The sequence below is a fragment of the Zalophus californianus genome, chromosome 9, assembly GCF_009762305.2.
Source record: "Zalophus californianus isolate mZalCal1 chromosome 9, mZalCal1.pri.v2, whole genome shotgun sequence".
Classification (NCBI taxonomy): Eukaryota; Metazoa; Chordata; class Mammalia; order Carnivora; family Otariidae; genus Zalophus; species Zalophus californianus.
This window is the reverse complement of record NC_045603.1, coordinates 63,750,644-63,763,672: the sequence shown is the minus strand read 5'-3', so window position 1 is coordinate 63,763,672 and position 13,029 is coordinate 63,750,644. Positions and strand designations below refer to the sequence as shown.

At 51.6% G+C, this 13,029-nt stretch overlaps 1 protein-coding gene across 4 annotated transcripts in view; it reads right to left on the bottom strand.

Moving 5' to 3' along the window:
- The window catches only part of NCKAP5L (NCK associated protein 5 like), a 30,942-nt gene extending 18,231 nt beyond the window's left edge, over positions 1 to 12,711 (bottom strand). For 2 of the 4 annotated variants that reach the window (XM_027595661.2, XM_027595664.2), the window contains exon 1: positions 1,372 to 1,504. The gene's annotated coding sequence lies outside the window, so the exon portion shown is untranslated. Of the gene's footprint in view, positions 1 to 1,371; positions 1,505 to 12,603 lie in introns of those variants that run through there. The other 2 variants (XM_027595666.2, XM_027595660.2) reach the window with 2 other exon arrangements.
- Between the last annotated feature and the right edge of the window lie 318 nt (positions 12,712 to 13,029).

Genomic DNA, 13,029 nt, shown 5'->3' with positions numbered 1-13,029 from the left:
ACTCTCATTCTCTCGTGAGTCTATAGTGGCATTTTCCAGAGACTACATGATATGTGATATCACAACAGACTGAATACAGAAGCAGATATGAGAATCCAGATGACTTTTATTAAGTCAGACATGACATATATGCAAGAACATACATGCCATTCTTTTCACTGTTTTTTTTTTGTCCTGGAAAATATATAGTTATTTTTCATAAAATATGTTAACATATAATAGGTTTATTATTATTCTAAGTTAATTAAATGTTTAAAACTCCCAGTTCTAATTTACATGACAGTAAGTGTCAAAAGGTATAACCTATATAAACCAAAGCTCTTTGGAGGTCCTCAATTTTTAAGAGGTTGGAGGGGTCCTCAGGCCAAAATAGTTTGAGAATCACTTTTCTAGAAGTGTTGTCCAGTAGAACATTCTGTGACGATGAAATGTTTTTTCTGTGCTGTCCAATATGGTAGCCACTAGCTACATGTGGCTATTGAGCCCTTGAAATAAAACTAGTTCAGGATGCCTGGGTGGCTCAGTCGTTAAGCGTTTGCCTTTGGCTCAGGTCATGATCCCAGCGTCCTGGGATCGAGCCCCGCATCAGCGGGAAGCCTGCTTCTCCCTTGCCCTCTGCCCTGCCCCCACGTTCATGCTTTCACATGCTTTCTCTCTCTCAAATAAATAAATTAAATAAAATCTTAGAAAAAAAAATGTAGCTAGTTCAACCGAGGAAAATGAATTTTAAATTTCAATAACCACATGCAGCTTGTGGCTACTGTACTAGATGGTACAATTCTAGAAGATCCCTGGGATTCCTTGACTTGAGCCTTCTAGGTCAATGCTTTTTTTTCCCACAGAGTCTAGATGTTGGGGATAGCACAGGATGAGACTTGACACTCACTTCTGTCCTCAGGCTTTTGCTCACACTGTTTCTTATTCTCTCCTCACCAAAGGAAAGCCATCAACACTGAGGTTTACTGTTAAGAGTTGCACTCTTACCCTCTAAGGGCTACTTCACACCCACTCCACTCTTCTCAAATTGCCTGCCCTCCTTCCCCCAGAGGATTAAAGCCAGCAGAGGGAAAACCCCTCAAATCTGCCCGCGTCCTCCCATCAGAACCCTTGCACCTCCCCCTCTCCCCATGTCCTCCCGGTATAGCAGAGGGGCTGCCGACTTCCCAGGCAAGGGCAGTCCCTCCTGCCCCGGCCCATTCCCACTTAGGTCTTCAGTAATGACCTCCTGAAGCGACCTTTCCCATCAGCCTTTAAAGCTTCTCAGGTGTCTTTCATCTAAAAAATAATTTCCCCCTGACATTTCCCCAGACCATGCCCTCTTTTGCCCTTCCAAGCCAAACTTCTAAAACAAAACAAAACACCCATCCTCACTTCTCACTCCTTCCTCAACCTGGTCCAAAGTCAGCAGTTAACCGCCACAATGCTAAATCCAAACAAGATTTTTCCATCCCTGTCACCTTCTCAGGCACAAGCGCCTCTGGTGGCCACTTCCTCCTGGACTTTTTTAAGCTTCAAGACATAGTTCACATCCCCTATGACTCACCCATTTAAAGTGTGCAATCCAGTGGTTCATAGTGCAGTCACAGATCTATGCCATTGTGACACCTGCAGAACATTTTCATTACCCTTTAAGTAGCACCCCCTCACCCCTGAACTAATTTGTTTTCTGTCTACAGATTTCCCTATTCTGGACATTTCATATGAATGGACTCATAGAACAGGTGGTCTTCATGACTGGCTTCTGTCACTTGCATCACATCTGCAAGGCTCATCCATGTTGAAGTGCGGATCAGCACTATGTTCCTTTTTTTTTTTTTAAGATTTTATTTATTTATTTGACAGAGAGAGAGAGACACAGCAAGAGCAGGAACACAAGCAGGGGGAGTGGGAGAGGGAGAAGTAGGCTTCCCGCTGAGCAGGGAGCCCGATAAGGGACTGGATCCCAGGACCCTGGGATCATGACCTGATCATGATCATGATCATGATTAACGACTGAGCCACCCAGGCGCCCCAATTACACCTTTTTTTACGGCCAAATAGTATTCTGATAAATAACTGATGTGCCACCAGTTTATCTCTTCATCTGTTGATGGACATTTGGACTGTTTCCACTTTTTGGCTCTCATGAACAATGCTGCCGTGAGCATTTGTGTGCAAGTTTTTGTGTGGATGTAGTCACTTCTCTTGGGTATATACCTCGGAGTAGACTTGCTGGATCACATGGTCACTTTAGGTTTACCTTTTGGAGGAACTGCCAAATTGTTAAAGCAAAGGCACCGGGCGCCTGGGTGGCTCAGTTGGTTAAGCGACTGCCTTCGGCTCAGGTCATGATCCTGGAGTCCCAGGATCGAGTCCCACATCGGGCTCCCTGCTGAGCAGGGAGTCTGCTTCTCCCTCTGACCCTCCCCCCTCTCATGCTCTCTCTCTCATTCTCTCTCTCAAATAAATAAATAAATAAATAAATAAATAAATAAAATCTTTAAAGCAAAGGCACCATTTTAGTCCCACCGAGAGTGTATGAGGATTTCCATTTCTCTATATCCTCACCGTTGGTTACTGTCTGATTTTCGGATTCTAGTCACCTGAGTAAGTGTGAAGTGATCCCTCATGATGGTAATGATTTATATTTCCCTATTTAAGGATGTTGAGCACCTTTTCATGTGCTTATTAGCCATTTGTGTATCTTCCCTGGAGGAATGTCTATTAGATCCCTCTCCCATTTTTAATTGGATTATGTGGGGTTTTTTTTTCAATAAAGTTATAAGGACTTTTTATATATTTTGAATACAAGTCTCTTATAAGGTATATGACTTGCAGATATTTTCTCCTATTCCATAGCTTGTCTTTTCACTTTCCTGATGGTGACCACCCTCTCCTAGATGACTTTTCCCTGGTCTAGGATGCTCCTCCCCCGCCCAGCCATCTTGCACCTCTACTTCTGTGTGTGTGTATTTTAAAACTTTGTATGGTTGTGTATACACATACACACACTTAAAAAAAAAAAAGACACAGCAATGTTCTCACTGTTCTACAACTTTCTTTAGAAGAACAATTAAAAAAAAAAAAACAAACCCAAACCCAGACTTTATTTGGATCTTCCCAGTTTTTCCACTGACGTTCTATTCCAACATCGAATCCATGATCCCACATTGTACTTAATCACCAAATCTCCTTATTTTCCTATGATTCATGATAGTTTCTCAGTAGTCTTTCATGACCTTGACATTCTGGAAGGGAACTGATCAGGTCAGTATTTTGGAGAGTATTCCCTTACTGGGGTTTCTTTGATGTTTTCTCCAATTAGACTGAGGTTATGAATTTTTGGAAAGAATACCACAGAGGTGATGTGCCCTTTTCAGTGCATTTTATCAGGGGGTATAATGTTGAGATGTCTTATGACTGGTGACGTTAACCTTGAGCACCTAGTTAGGTGGTATCTAGTGGGTTTATCTGTTTATCTGTAAAGTTACTATTTTTCCTTTTGTCATTAGTAACCAGTTTGCAGGGCAATACTTTGTGACCACGCAAATACCCTGTTTCTGCTTCAATTTTCACCTGCTAATTTTAGGATTCATCAGTGGATCTTGCTAAGAGCAATTACTGTAGTGTTCTAATGATAATTTTTGATTTCCCTCATTCCTTATACATTTATTAATTAGAAATTTTCTGTAAGGAAGAGCTGTCCCTTCACTGCCACTGATTTACTTAATTACATATCTATATTAGCATGAACTCATAGATATTTTATTCTTTGGATTAGAATCCAATATTATCATCACTTATTTCATTGCTTAAATTCCAGCTTTGATCATCGAGAACTCTTTCAGGTCGGTTCCTCCGCTTTCCACATGCCTCCATTTAAAAAAATTTATTTACGGGGCGCCTGGGTGGCTCAGTCGGTTGGGCGTCTGCCTTCGGCTCAGGTCATGATCCTTGGGTCCTGGGATCGAGCCCCGCATCCGGCTCCCTCTCCCTCTGCCCCTCCCCACCCCCCCCCACCCCCCGCCCCTGCGCAGGCACACACGTTCTCTGTCTGAAATAAATAAAATCTTAAAAAAAAAAATGTATTTACTTTTGAACATCTGCTTGCTTCCTGGCACCATAAGATGTTCCAGACTAATCTTATATTTTCCCTGCCACAATCACTTTTCCAAGGAGCTCCACCAGAGCAGTCCTCTTTCTAAAACTGTACCTCCGATTGTGTCTCTACAGCCTCAAACCTTCCCATGACCTCTGCTCTGGGGACAGACCAAAGCCCTCCACGCAGCACTGAAGCCCAGCGCCTCCCCCGCCCAGCAATTCTCCTGCAAAGCTGCCCTGAACGGAACAGACGTGGCTTCTTGAAGCACCTCCTGCAGGAGCGGTATTTCCAACGGTAACACATCCTGTTCTCTAGTCCTCCCCCGTGAGGAAGAGGGGACTTCCTGTGCCCTTGGAAGGGGAGCTCCCTGAGGATGAGCCCTGCCTGCATTTCTGTGCTCCTCCACACTCCTGCAGTGAAGCCCTGACCCTGGTCATCTCCTTTCCTTCCAGACAGAGTAAGACCACAAAGAAGGGATGGTGGACTCCTCAGCTTCTCGTAAAGACCCCCAACTGTCCCCTGCCCAAATGGCTCTGAGGCCAAACCATGCGGAGAGGTGAGCAAGGGACATTTTCAGTTTTGTCCCTAATGTTGATAAGACCTTATCCAAGCCCTCAACCCACTCCTGGGCCTGGTGACTCCTTCTGGCCAATGGGACTAAGCTATTCATTCTGCAGATACTTCCCAAAAGATCACTCGGGAGGAGGACCAAGGCTGGGGACTGGGGGCAATTCAGAGATGGCTCAGCTCTTCTGACTTCTTGGGGCTTTCAATCTAGTAGGGGATGTGATACATGCAGGTAAGAGCCATACTGTGGAGGATGTGCCACAAGAGAAGTCATTTGGAGAACTTTAAAAATCAGGAGAGAAATATTAAGCTGCAGCTGCAACAGTTTTTCAGAATGCAAGGCATCAAGGGAACGGAGACTTTGTAGACCAGTGGGGTTTAGGTACAAGGGAACGGCAAGGGGGTCCTTCTAGGCAAAAGGCAGGCAGAAACAGAAGGAGGCACAAATCTCGGGGTGTGTACGGAAACGCAGTGCAGCTGGACTGGAGGGCATTTGAAGGGGAGTGTTTCCTGGTCCCCTGGCCCATGCCAGTTACTAACTCCTCTCCTATCTCCCAACCCAATAGCAGAGTCAGCATATTTTCAACACCCAGGGTGTAACCGGAGACACGAGCTGGATTCCACAGGAAGAGCTGAGGCAGAGAGACTCCTGGAGGCCGTCGTGGAGGCGACTGCTGAGTTGACTACTGGAACGTCAGCTCTCTGTTCTCAGATCCAAGAGGAAGAGGGCCTGGGAGGCCACACAGGCTGCACCTGTAGGCTACACCTTCCCAGCCCCCAGCCTCAGCCCCCGGGGCTCACTCCCTCAGGTTCCTATCCTGGCCTCTTTCTTCAAAGGGAACAGGCTCTGGCCGGCCAAGTGCCTTCCAGGTCTGGGCAGCTTCAGTGTTGACTCAGTAGGTGCCATTTGGCCAGAGCCCAGAGGTGACTTCCTAAGCTGCCAGCTCGGGCAAGAAGTAAGTAGCCTTCAATGGGAACAGAAAGTAGCTCTGGCTCACCCACAAGCCCTCACTGGACTCTGCTCTTACTTGTGCCCACAAGTGGGAGTGAGGCTTTCTGGCTTCCGGTTCTGGCTGGGCTGCACTGAGTGACCCTGAGTCCCCTTCTGGGACTCAGTTTTCCTATCCGTAAAGTGGGGTGAACTCTCTCTGACTTTTCCTGCAGGGCATAGAAGGATGAGATCATGTCTGGAAAGGGATTGCAGCTGGGGTAGGGGGTTGAAGGTGAGCAGCTCGGCAGGGCTTTTAGGGAGAAGCCCTTGGTTTGGATTCTGCCTTTCTCCTACAGGGCCGACGGGCTTCCCAGGAAAGCAGGGGGGTGGGGAGTAGGGAGAGGAAGGGTCAGCAAAGCCGAGAGCTTAAGCCTTCTCCTGGTCCCAGGGACAGGAAGTGAGGTGCCGTCTAGAGAGGAAGTGAGAAGCAAACACCCCCCAACTTCCCTTCGGCCTACAGGGGAAAGGAAGGCTCCAGCTTCAGGAGACTGCAGGCCTAGAGCTGGGGAGACAAGGCAGTGGGGTGGGGGTGGGGAGAAGGCATTAGCAGCACCATCTGGCAGAGAAGAGGGGTTCTTGTCTTGGACATAATAAAACTCAAGGGGCCCAGGACATCCCACAGACTGGGAGAGGGGGGAGAAGAGAAGCCACAGAAGTCAAGTTGAAAAACGCAGCTTTCCAGGTCACGTGGCACTATATTTACAGTCCCGGCCCCCAGCCTCCTGCCCCCAGCTTCACGCCGTGCCCTGCCATGTGCCCCCCCCCCAGGACATGCACACTCCTGCATACACCAAGGCGGCCCAGGGCCTCTGATTACTTGCTCTTATGGTATATGCCCTTTCTTGGTAGCCTGCGTTGCAGCTGTGGTTCTACAACTGCTGAATTATTTGATTAGGGTAGACTTTTGGGATCAGCACTGTACCCCCAGGGTCTAGCACTACACCTCGCCCACAGTAACTGCTGAGAATGCCTCAGAGGCTGGTTTGGGCCTAAACCTTGGCATCTGAATGAAGTTCAGTACACGAAGGTGAACAAACCCTGCTCATCGCCTGGGATCGACTGGGTGACCCTGGGGTGGGCAGTAAAGACCAGAAACCAGAGAACTGCCAGGTGGCAGGAGAAATCCACGCACACCCAGACACTGCCAACAGCTAACAGATGAAGACAGTGTATGCTATCTGCTATCTTTTGGATAAGGGAGAAAAATAAGGATAGACATTTGTATTTGTTTTGTGTAAAGACATTCTTGAGGGATATGTAAGAAACTGGTAACTGATTATCTGCGGAGGGAAAAGGGGTGAAGGTAGGAGCACAATTTCTCAACATACACCTTTTTGTACCATTTTGATTTTTGGACTATATTTTTAAAAATGCTAGTGAAAACCTAAAATATAAAACTTTGAAAAAAAAAATGTTGGCAGGAACAACCACCTGCCCAGGTGATTTCTAAAGGCCCTCCCAGCTGGGGCTATCTCTTCTCTCCCCATATTAGGAAGTAGGGACCGGCCCTTGGGACAAGGGAGAGGTGAGGAGGTCTGGCTAGATGAGTGTGGGGACTCTGGCCAAAGGACACTAGTCTTCACTCCCTTTCTCTCTGGGCTAGGAGAGAGGCCCTGCCACCCCTAGCCTGTGGTGTGGCATGGGAGCACCAAACTGTTCGGAAGTTGGTCAGGGCCACTTCCTCCTGGGTAAGAACTGGGTTCATTCTAGATCCCAAGGGGCAGGGGCAGAGGTGGGTGGTTGGGCAAGGGGAAGAGTTTGGGGCAGGTGGGAGTAAGTTGGGGTAAAGGACACCTGGAGGTCCCTGCAGCTGCTGCGGGCAGGTTCTGGGGGTGTCTCAACAGATCATCACACAAAAGGACCAATTACAGCCCCCACATCAAGCCAGCCGAGGGTGAAATGAATCAGCCCATAGGAACGACTGCTGAGAACCCTAGGGCCACACCCCAGGAGTTCTGGAGCCCCTCACAGTCCCATCTAGGAAAAACCTCATCATTCTTCTACCCAGAGGGTCAGCGGGGAGGGACAGTTTCAAGCCCTGCACGAGAATGGGAACTGCACACCAGTGGCCCAAGCAGCACCCACCACCACTCAAGCCTTGCAGGCATCAGCATGAGAAGCAGAATGGGGTCATCTCTCCTTTTAAAATATCTCTACAGATACAGATATAGATATTTTTAAAAGCCTAGTGAGTACCAGAGAACTCCCAGAGCTCAAGGACCGCCATAAGGATCCAGGGAGCTGTGCCTGACTGGGCTCTTCTCCGGGGCTGCTTGACTTTTAGAAATCAGTAATAATAGGGTGCCTGGGTGGCTTAGATGGTTAAGCGTCTGCCTTCGGCTCAGGTCATGATCCCAGGGTCCTGGGATCGAGTCCCACATCAGGCTCCCTGCTCCTTGGGAGCCTGCTTCTCCCTCTGCCTCTCTCTCTCTCTCTGTCTCTCATGAATAAATAAATAAAATCTTTTAAAAAAATAAAAAAAATAAAAAAAAAGAAATCAGTAATAATAGCAGTGATAATTCACCTTAATAACAGCCTGGCCTCCTCAGGCCTCTTTCATCCATGTAACTCCCAGAGTTGGGAGAATGGCAATTAGTTAACAGGTGCCACACCCCAGTGATGATGTGTTATTAATCCATCAGCACAGGCTGGGAAACTGAGGCGCAGGAAGGATTTCCCCTCACAAGGAACTAAGGATATAGGAGCTGAGGGCCGATGGGCAGTGCTGGCTCTGTACCTGCTGTGTTTTGGGAAGATGTTGAAGAAGGTGGGGGGAGGGGGCGGGGGGGGCCTCTCCTTTCAGAGTCAGCGGGGCCTGGGTTTGGGATAAAGGTGAGGAAGACCCCAGATGTGTCCCAAGCCCCCTCCCCAGGCTGCAGCAGGGCCTGGTGGTGGCCTTGGCTGGGAGTCAGGGCCTCTGATCTTGAGCCCATACACTTACTCTGCCAAAGTGCTACAAGGCGGGCCAACAGCTGCTCTGAGCATCTCCACCATCTCTGCAACACACGCAAGCACCATGGGGTAAGTGAGGGCTCAGCCTTCCAAACAGCCCCACGCCACAGGCACCATCTCTGAAGCGGGAACAGGGGGCATCTTACAGCTGAGCGTGTGTGTGTGTGTGTGTGTGTGTATCAAATCAGAAACATGTCAAGAAGTGGAGAGACTACTTCTTAGGGACCCAAGCCCATCTCTGTAGCCCCCTTCCAACTTTGGCACTGATCTCAAAAAAATGAGATCCTTCTTATAGCAAGGGCAGGGGAGGGGAGGCAAAAAGTCACAGAAGACTAACGATCTTTTCCCACCCCGGCCATGGAGGGAAGCAGCGGAGACTCACATGAGGATGGGAGGGTAAAGACAGAGGCACTGCCTGTGCAGAGCCATCCATAGCCTACTGTGTGCCTGGTACTGTGAGAGGTGCCGGAACAGACACAATCTCAGCTCTGGGAAAACCACAAGGCCCAAGCCAGGCAGCAACCAATGACCTTGTCCTCCAACCTTCCAGGGCAGGGCCTGGGGAAAAACAAGGGTGTTGTTCGAAGGGATCCGAAGTTATTTTTCTTCAGCATGTTAGATCTGACCAGAGCCCCTGGGGAGACCCTGAGATAACACTCTGACCCTCCAAGGGTCCAGCTCTCCACAGTCTCAGGTCCCAGAACTGCCCTTTCTGCTTTAAATTCGGCCAGGCCCTTCATGCCCGAGAAATTAAGGCAGAGGGAGACCATGTAACACACCAGATCAGAGTCAGGAGCCTGGCCATTGACACTCATCATTGTATGAATCACTTCCCCCTCTGGACTTCAGTTTCCCCATTTTTAACACGAGGGCGTTGGACTAGATGTCTCTAGGATTCCTTCCAGCCTATGACTCTATGTTGTTTTGATGTGGTGGCAGATCCCAGATTGATTTACATAAATTTGCATGTTCAGTCAGAAATCCCAAACTCCAAGTATAGAAAATCCAATCAGTCCATTAGCGCAGCCAGACTGGGGCTGGAGGCGCCTGCCAGGTTCGGGCGAGGCCTGTCAAAGCAGACCGTGGTAGTGGTGTGAACTGGGGGAGGAGCTGAGGGAAGCAGGGCGAGAAGTGGCGTTTGTTCTAAGAGATGCAGTTCTGGTGACCCAGAGCCGATGGGGCTGGGGTCCCCTCTTCGGCTACTGGGCAAGGGTCCTTTCTCCTCCTGCTTCCAACGGGGACTCCAGCTGGCCAGCCTCAGAGCCACACCCCAGGAGGAAAGAGCAGCCTCTGCCTAGCAACAGCCGCATCCCTCACTCTGACAGGGACTGGAAACTGACCTCGCTGGGAGCTTCCATTTTCCATTCCAGGGGCTCCTCGCAGTGAGGAAGGTTTCCTTGGGGTCTAACCTAAATGCCTCCTGCTGCAGCTTCAGTCCGTGGGCAGCAGGGCCCAGGGAAGGGGGCTCCCCAGGCCCAGGAGAGCTAGCACAGGGAAAAGCAATGCAGACAATGTGTCCCCATGTCCAACCAATCCCACAGCCTCTCTAACCACCACCTCCTCTAACATCCCCCCTGGCACCTGGGAGATCAAGGATGAAAACAAACAAGGAAACGTGAAGGCCTTTGGCTCTTAGGCTAGAGAGCAAGTCCCAACCTGGAGAGCCTGACTCCTGAGAAACCATACCCCCAGAAGGGAAGGAGGCCGGGAAAGGCGGGGCTGGGGCAGTTTCTCCCTGCTGCCAGGGTGCCGTGGAAGGGCCCAGGAGGCTGGCTGGGCTGGGTGAGGGCAGCAGGGAAAACTCCTTAAGCCCACTGCCTGGGGCCTGGGGGCTGTGAGTACACAGGTGAAGTGAGGAGGGCCAGGGAGGGAGATGGGCAACAGCAGCGGGGCTCTCATCCTCCTCCCATAGGAGGGCGGATGAGTGTACTGTGCTCCCTGGCTCAGATCCTAAAACAAGTCCCAACAGCTGAGATGCAAACTGTCTCCTGGGAATCTGCTTACCCGGCTGGCCCTTGGCTGCCTACCCTTCTCTCAACTCCTCCCCAAAGGCCCAACTCAAAGACTGGCCTGCCAGGATATCTCAGCAGAGGCCTTGATGGGTGGGCCAAACCCCAGCCAGCAAGAGTTCACACCCCAAGCCAACAGCGGTGAGCAAGACAATGGCTAGTCGTAGGAGAATAAGGGAGTCTGCACCCCTGCAATCTTGGGTAACTGTGGCTTGGGTAACTGTATCAGCCAACACCTACCTCCTCAAACTAAGTCACCCAGCCAGGGGACCTTTCTCCCTTTCAGAGTCACTTATCAATGGAACCACACAAGGTCAACAAGTGAAAGGGAATGTTAGAGCTTTCCAGTCCAACTGCTGAATTTTACAGATGAGCGAAAAGAGCCCCAGAGAGGCAGACTGTCTGGGCCAAAGTCACACAGCAAACTGGGAAGAGCAGGGACCAGTGCTTCTGACTCCCAGGCCACAGTGACAGCAGCTTGGTCCTCATATACATTGGTTTCTGCCTATTGTGGAACAGCCTTCTTCCCTGCAACCCAGGCCATCTGCCTCCCCAGGTTCCCACTCTGTTCCAAAGCCCTAAGCTGAATAAAGATGCTGGAGGGCCTGAGCCACCTCATGCACAGACCACAGACTTTGAAAACAAAGTTGAACTATGTGCGACTATCTCTCCCCAGACAGGAATACACATGTTTCTCTGAAGTAGGAAACCCGCTAAAGCTAGGCTGTTCCTAGAAAGACAAGGAACCAATATGAGTAGTGAATTTTGTGTCTCCCTTCTTGAAAGACAAGGGGTCTTGCAAGACAGGGTCTGCAACAAGGCAACTAGGCTGGGTTCATTTTCCCCATTGAGTACAGACCACAGAACGGGTGGCCACTGTCTCCCAGTACCATCCCTGTCCCAGGCATCTGCCTCCAGCCGCGGCCTCTGGCAGACAGCTGCGCTTAGGCAGGAGGACCCAAGGCGAGGGAGAGAGCGGCTGGGAGGGAATGAGAGGGATCTGCCGTCAGTCTAAGACCCCTGGTTCCTCAGAAAGGCGAGCGTTTAAGCAGCAGCTGGCTGGCTGGGTGGACAGCGCTGAGAGTATGGAAAACCAGGCCCGCGGGAGGCGAGGGACCTCCGTGCCCTTGGGGCAGTGCCAGGGCTGGAGACCTGAGAGCTTGAGCCCAGAATAAGAAGAAGGGGGCTGGGGTTCGGTGAGCCGATTTTCTAGTCGGCCTAGGCCAGGGGAGTGTCGGGCACAGATAAATTCTCTGCATTCTTCTGGCACCGCAGCCAGGACCCAGAGAGCCTTTTCTGCAGGCGCTGCCCTGGCCCCACACCCTGCCCAGCCCTTCTCCCTCCCTCAGCCTCTCTTTAGTGTTCAGCCTGCTGGCCCCCCGCCTCCGTCCTTCCCGCAGCCCCTCAAAGCCACCGAAGGATTGTTCCTAGAGACCCTGATCTCTCCGCCTCTCCCCATCTTCCCCACGCCCTACCGCCCCAGGCCACGGGGACTGCAAGGAGGGCGAAGAGGAGCCCAGGGCTCGTCTCCGCGCCTGCGCTTTGGGGAGAGCCTCCCTCCACCACCCTCCCCCCCCGCCCTGCGCAACAACCCTGCACCGCTAAGCGGCACCCGGACGGTGGGATGCGGGTGGGGTGGGGTGCGCAGCTGGGGCAAGGTCAGTGCTTTCAAAGAGGGAGGGAGACCGGCCCCCGGAACATCCCCCTGTCCCGAAAGTTTCCCTTCCGGGGCCATGGAGTGTGCGCGAGGAGGGCGCGGGGGGCGGGAGGGGGTGGGGTGGGGGTGGACAGAGTAGCAGCCGGACCCCCACCCCCCCACCCCCGCTGGGGACAGTGCGGCGGGAGGGAGGGGCAGGCAGCGAGGTCCGGGCAGGAAGGCGCGCCGCCCCCTCCGACCCAAGGCTGCCACGAGAGTCTTACCCTTCAAACCGCCCACCCCCAGCCCACAGCTTGCAGACCCTCCACTCGCCGCCCTTTAATTCCCAAGTAGGCCTGGAACTCACCGAAATCAGGTGTTGAGCTGGGCCAGGGCAGGCCAGATCCGCCGGGTCCATGGCCGCGGCTCGGGGGCGGGGGGCAGAAGAAGGGGGGTGCTGGGGCCGCCTCTTGATGTCAAGGCTTTAAAGGGGCCAGTGAGCCCCGCCCCTCGCCCAGACCCCGCCTCCCTCCTTCCGCGCAGCCAATCCACGTTCTTCTTGGATGCGCGCCCCTCCCAGCCCCCTCCAGATGTTCCCAGGACAAGAGCTAAGTCCGCCCGTCCGGAGAGCACTGCTTCCGCTCCGGTGGGAAGGAGCTCCCCTCCCCCAATAGAGAAACACTCTCCTCGGGCCCGGTCGGGTCCGGCTTGGTAAACCTCCCCGGTGCCGGGGTAGGAGAAGCCGCGCTGGGCCGAGCGGGGGTGCAATGAGGGGCATCTATAGCAGAGAAAA